The sequence below is a fragment of the Gossypium arboreum genome, chromosome 13 (assembly GCF_025698485.1).
Source record: "Gossypium arboreum isolate Shixiya-1 chromosome 13, ASM2569848v2, whole genome shotgun sequence".
NCBI classification, from domain to species: Eukaryota; Viridiplantae; Streptophyta; class Magnoliopsida; order Malvales; family Malvaceae; genus Gossypium; species Gossypium arboreum.
In genome coordinates this window covers 27104005-27110355 of record NC_069082.1, presented here as the reverse complement: position 1 = coordinate 27110355, position 6351 = coordinate 27104005, and the positions used below count along the sequence as shown (strand labels likewise).

Below are 6351 nucleotides of genomic sequence, written 5' to 3'. Positions count from 1 at the left end.
AGAAACATGGGAAACTTTGAGAAAAATCTGGTATTGATTGGCTAAACCAAAAATTCTAAAAATTTTATGGATAGAATATATATGAGTCGATTTTCAGGGAAAATTAACGGCACTTGATTTGGAGTTTTGTACCTCCAATTATAAATATTTAGTGATTGTTGCTCAGGAAGACAGCTTGCAGTGAAATTATGATTATGTGGTAAACATTGACAAAAATTTGTTAATGAGTTGCTTATTGATTTCTTATAAGCTTACTATGATCTGTAGGTGTGATTGGCCAAATATTGTAAGGGGTTAATACGTAGTTCGTATTTGAATAGTTAGATTAACGTGTTAGTAATCCAATTGTAGGCAATTCGTGTGTGGATCTCATCAGCATATCGTCGCAAACAGGTGTGTAACTAACACCCTCTTATAGACTAGATCGGCACAAGCCGAAAAGCCGAAATGCCGAAAAGCCGGTATTTTTTTAGATCTTGCGAGTGTGTGAATGCTCATGAGATTAATAGTTTGATGTATATGGTAAATTAAAGTCATAAGACTGCAGAGTGCGCGATTCAGTGCATTTCGATATTTTTGGGCTTAATGGGCCAAAAGGGGATAATGGGCCAACGGCCCAAATTGGTAAGAAAATGCGGTAAGTGTTTACGATCGTGCGTAAATGGCTATGTTATGTATGAAAACCTTAAGAATAGTTAAATTACTTGAATACCCCTATGTATGCAAAATTACCATTATACCCCTAGGGTTACTTTTGACCAAAAGCATGACGATCGATTACATGCGATGCATGCCATGATTATATATCATTGCATGGGGACTTGGGTTATACTATGGAGGAAGCGTCCGGTGGCTATGCCACAATTATCGATCTGGTGGCTCGCCACAAGATTCAGATATCTGGTGACTTCGTCACAATATCCGCGACCTCATTGCGATTTACGTAATTGTGTAGCGGTTGGGTGGGTCGAGTAGTCTCCCCAAATGGTGTAAGGCTGATGCAGGGGTGTTATGGATGAGTGCAGGTTGGGTTTACGCATAAACATGTAATATCTTACTGTTATGTTATGGACCTATGGGCTTTATTCAAATTACTTGCGGGCTAAGGCCAACTTATTCTATTTCGTGGTTTGAGCTGATATAGGCTATGGTTGGGTTAATTTACACACTGAGTTTCCCCAAACTCACCCCTTTTATTTTCATCCACGCAGATAATCCCCAACCATAGTGAGCTTGGAGTTGTGAGGGAATTCAAAGTGGCCACCCATTCTGAAAGTTTGATTTTCTTCTGGTGAACTGGACATCCTTTTATTTACGTTTGAAGTTTTGGGTTTTTAAATGTAATAAGGCCGCTTAATTATTTTTGATGGTTTTAATATGTATTACTAAGATAGGTATTACTTATTTTAACTGTTGAAATTGGATAGCTTTAGGGCGCGTTTTCAAAAACAAAAATTGATTTCAAAATAACACGACAACAAGCAAAGCCTTCACAATGAAAGTATTTTCCAAAATTAATCACTTTTCCTTAAAATGACTTAATCAAATCGGTTTCCTAGAAATATCCATGACGTTAAGGTGTGGCAATGGCGGTAGGCATGTCTAGGATTGGATCCGAAGGGAGCTTGGTACTTAAGCAGTCCGATGGACTCACCATGTGACAGCCTTAAAACGACCCTAGTCGAAATGTGGTTTCGGGACCACAAAACCAAGGCATAAAAATAATTTAATATTTATTTTATTGCCTATAATGTGTGTTAACTCATGTGTGATATTTTTTATGCTTTGATTTAGAATTATAGATGTGAATTTCACTAGAAAGGACCTAGTAATAAACTTTGAAAGTATGAGGGGAAATGTGTGATGACTAATTAAAGGATGCATGCAAAACAATGGACTTGCATGTCAAATTTCCCCCATAGCTAGTGGCCGGCCATGACAAGGATTTATGGGCAAAAATCATGTCATGAAACATGTTTGGTAAATGGGTTATGATGGAAAGAATAAAATAAGGGTTATGGAATAAACAATTAATGTTAGTAGATGAGAAACAAAAAAAAAAAAAGTGTCCATCTTCCTCCATAGCTTGGCGAATGTCCTAAAGGAAGAAAGAAAAAAATTTTGTTCATCTCTTTTCACTCTCTTGTTGGCCGAAAATACTAAGGTTAAGGAAGGAGTTTTGCTTCATACTTGGTTTGGAAGAGGATTAGGAAGAGGTTGGCTAAACTTGCATCAAGATTAAGGTATGTTTGAGGTTCATGCATGTTTTTAGTTGCTAGCTTAATGTTCTTGTTAGCCCATGGTTCAAATCCTTGTTATGTCATGGGAATGAAATTCGGCCAAAGTGAATGTGGTGTTAATGCCATTGCATGTTAAATAACAAGCTTGAAAGTGATACATGTGATGGAGGATTGAAGATTCTTAGATTTTCTTTTAGCATTTTTTTTGAATGAGATACTAAGTTCTTTGTTTCACCATGACCAAATTGAAATGGTGTGGTGTTGTGGTATTCGGCCATGATATATCCATAAGTATAATTCATGCATGTTGCATGGTAAGTAAGATTTAAGCTTTGGAAATGTGTATATATTTGGATATAAGCCACTTGAGAATTCGGCCCTTGCACCTACATGAATATATGTTTGCACATGATGGATTGGTATGACATATATACTAATTCAAAGTGTATATTTGCTTGTGATGATGTGTTGATTATGAAGTAAATAAGAGATGTGCAATGAATTACGATATGTAATGTGTTAGTAGTAAAATGTATGCTGTTTTTTTTTGTGTGGTATTAAGTGTATATTCGGCCACATGAGGGGTAATTAGTGTGCATGCATTCGGTTTGAGGCAAGCATATTGATGCCTATTCTTGGCTTAGAAAATTCGGCTAAGAGGAATATTAACTAATGTGTTGAGTTCGATTTATGATTTCGTACATATACAACTTTGATGCCTAATGTATATAAGGGCCAAGTACTTTGAACTTCACGTTGATGTTTGAATGTATTGAATTGCTTGTTGTGATGTAAAAATGTGCATGACCATTGTGTATTTGAGCTAAAGGATGGCCATATGACCATTTACACTCCTTGTCATATTCGGCCATAAGCTATCATGATGAGATTTTAATAAGTTAAATTTGTGTAAATTAGCTCAAGAGCAAAGGGAGCTAAATCCGATAAAGGGAAGGAAAAAGTAGTTGAATAGCCGTCGAAATCGCTCGACAACATCCAAGGTAAGTCTTGAGTGATGACCCTACTTGAATTATATCAAAATTATGCTCCTTGTTTGTGTGGCCATTGAGCCGAAATAGTAAAGGTTGATAGATATTTTGTGTTAGAGCTTTAGTAACGAAAATGAACTATGGACGTGTCTTGAATATTGATATATATGTAAGTGAACATTGGAAATATATCCGGCTAAGACCGAAGGCATTAAATGAAGTTGATATATCCGGGCTAAGACCAAAGGCATTCGTGCGAGTTGATATATCCGGGCTAAGACCGAAGGCATTCGTATGCGAGTTGATATATCCGGGCTAAGACCGAAGGCATTCGTGCGAGTTGATATATCCGGCTAAGACCGAAGGCCTTTGTGCAAGTCACCAAATCCGGGTTATGACCGAAGGCAATCGTCTGAGTCGCTATATCCGGTTAAATCCGAAAGTATGTGATTCGAAGTGAGCAATCTTGCTGTGAAAATTTCAGCTTATACACTTGTGAAAATTCCAGCAATGAGGTATGTTTGTATGTGCTTGTACTAATTGAATTCTTACAAGTAAGTATCGCTAAGTTGATAAACGAGCTACCGGCCTTGGGCTAAGTTGTTCTTTTGTGTATGAACATAAGGGTCGGTGATGTGAAATAAGTATGAGTATGGGAATGTGAATTAGTAAAGTGGTTTAATTAGCCATGTGAATAAAATACCTTAGTCAAAGCTGATTTCATTGCTTGAGACTTACTAAGCATTAAAATGCTTACCCCGTTGCTTTGGCTCTCTGTTTTATAGGTTTCGCTCGTTAGCTATCGGATTCGGGATCAAAGAAGTCGAAGTCATCCACACTATCGAAGCCCCATTTTGGTACAAATTTTGGTTGAACTTTGAAATGGCATGTATAGGACCACCCTTTGTTGAAGGTCATGTACCTTCCGGTTTGTGTAAGCTTGGATAGCCATGCGAAAATGGCTTATATACGTTTTTAGCATAGAACTATAATCGTTTGTATGTTGACCCTTATGAGGTATGGAATTATTTTGAAACGATTAGCCATTGGAATGGTTAATCATGATCACGCTTTGTGCTATGTATGTAAAAAGGGCCAATTGAATCATGGAAAGTATGAAATAGGTAAAGCCTACTAAAGGCAGATGCTGACAGCAGCAGTGACGTGGATGTGAAAAATCACTAAAAATAGTAGGAATGGTATTAAATAGCAAATAAATTATGTAAGTGTACCTTGATGAATCTACTTTCATATGGAAGAAACGAAATGGTCATATGAGTTATAAGTTAACAGATTTTAAAGTTCTTGTGAAATAGGGCCAGAACGGTTTCTGGATCCCCTGTTCCAACTTTGGAAAATCATTGTAAATTAACCAGAGATAATTAGGAGTCATTCCATATATGTGTAGATTCCTCTCTGAGTCTAGTTTCTATAGAAGCAAACGGCATTAGTATTGAAGCCCTGTACAGGGAGATATCCAATTCGTAACGCACAAAGGTCAGTGTAGTCGATCCCTACAACAGGCGAGACTTTAACTAATAAACTGTACTAATTGGCTCGACCAAAATTCTAGAAAAAATATGTAGATGGACATATGAGTCTAGTTTCAGGAAAAATTTACGGAACTGATTTTCGAGTTGTAAAACTCAAGTTATGAATTTTAGAGCGACTAGTACTCAGATTGGCAGCTTGTCTGAAAATTGTCAATAAGTGGGTTGAAGTCAGTAACACCTCGCGTTCGACTCGTGACGGTCTCGGGTTCGGGTGTTACAATTTTATTGGTATCGAGCTACGGTTTAGTCGATTCTAGGACTACCGTAATGCGTTTGGGTCTAGCTATACATGCCATTTTATGTGATTATATGATAGTGTGGTGATTTACGACGTTTGAACTTGTGTTTATTTATAGTAATGGATCCCGATCCCAACCGAAGCGATAGTGATGATGTGGAGAGTGTGGCGCTGCTCCAAGACAAGGGACAGCGCCGGCGGACTCTCAACCTGTTGCTAGCAATCCGAATGACGAGGCTAGACAAGCCTTTTATAGCGTGATGAATGATTGGTTCAACCAATACATTCGAACTAATACTACTGTTCCACAACCTCCATTCCCAACAAACACATTTCCCGACCTACAATGCCTCCGGTAATTGACCAAATAAGGTCGAATAAGCCCCAGTTGATAGAATCCAAAACATGGGGCTACTGAATTTAAAGCTACGGATAGTGATGATGCCGAGCAAGTCGAATTTTGGTTGGACAACACGATCCGGCACTCGATGAGCTATCTTGTACACCGATGAATGCCTAAAGTGTACCATCTCCTTGCTACGTGATTACGCCTACTATTGGTGGAGTACTCGACTTGTTGTGCCCATGAACAAGTAACTTGGGAGTTCTTCCAAACCGAGTTTGGAAAAAGTATATCGATCGAGATTTATGGACCAAAAGCGAAAGGAATTTCTCGAACTTAAACAAGGTTCCATGTCGGTTACCGACTATGAGCGAAAATTCGTGAGGCTTAGCCGATCTGGCGAGAATGCATTTCTTGAAGGCGTGATGTGTAACGCTCAAGATGGACTGAATGATGAGATAAAGCGTATGTTGGCATTTTGGAAATCAGAGTTTGTGACTCTCGTCGGCGAGCGTGCAAAGCCGAGGAGTTTAGTATGGAGAAAAGGAAAGCGGAAGCGGAGCAAGGGAGTTTCAGTAAGAGGTATTCGGGAAGCCCTTCCAACAGTCATCAAAGAAACTTAGAGATGGCTTAGGCCGATCTAGAGACACTTCGGCTTTTCTAGACGAGATCGCGATCGACCCCTGTGACCACACGAATCACTTGATCGCCATGAGTGGGAATGATCGACGAGAGAGGACGGAGTGCCGATTGTGGCAAATGGCATTTTGGAAGTCAGATTCCGTGACCGCTCTGTTACAAGTGTGGATCAGTTGACCACTTCATTAAAGATTGCCCGAGGTTGTCCGAGCAGAATGTAGATCGGAGTGGGAAACCGGGTACTACCACCGCCGAGGTAGACCATCCGGAAATACGGGCAAGGCTAGTGGTGGTCGAGAGGATCTAGAGATCTTGCGACCAGATCCGAGGCTCGCGCTCCAGCTAGGAC

The 6351-nt window shown here is 39.3% G+C and overlaps 1 long non-coding RNA gene across 1 annotated transcript; it reads left to right on the top strand.

Annotated features, from left to right (window-relative positions):
- Positions 1 to 3171: 3171 nt before the first annotated feature.
- Positions 3172 to 4368, top strand: LOC128286533 (uncharacterized). The gene is made up of 2 exons (XR_008277138.1): positions 3172 to 3241; positions 4015 to 4368. It is a non-coding gene; the product is annotated as an uncharacterized LOC128286533 (long non-coding RNA).
- The last annotated feature ends 1983 nt before the right edge of the window (positions 4369 to 6351 follow it).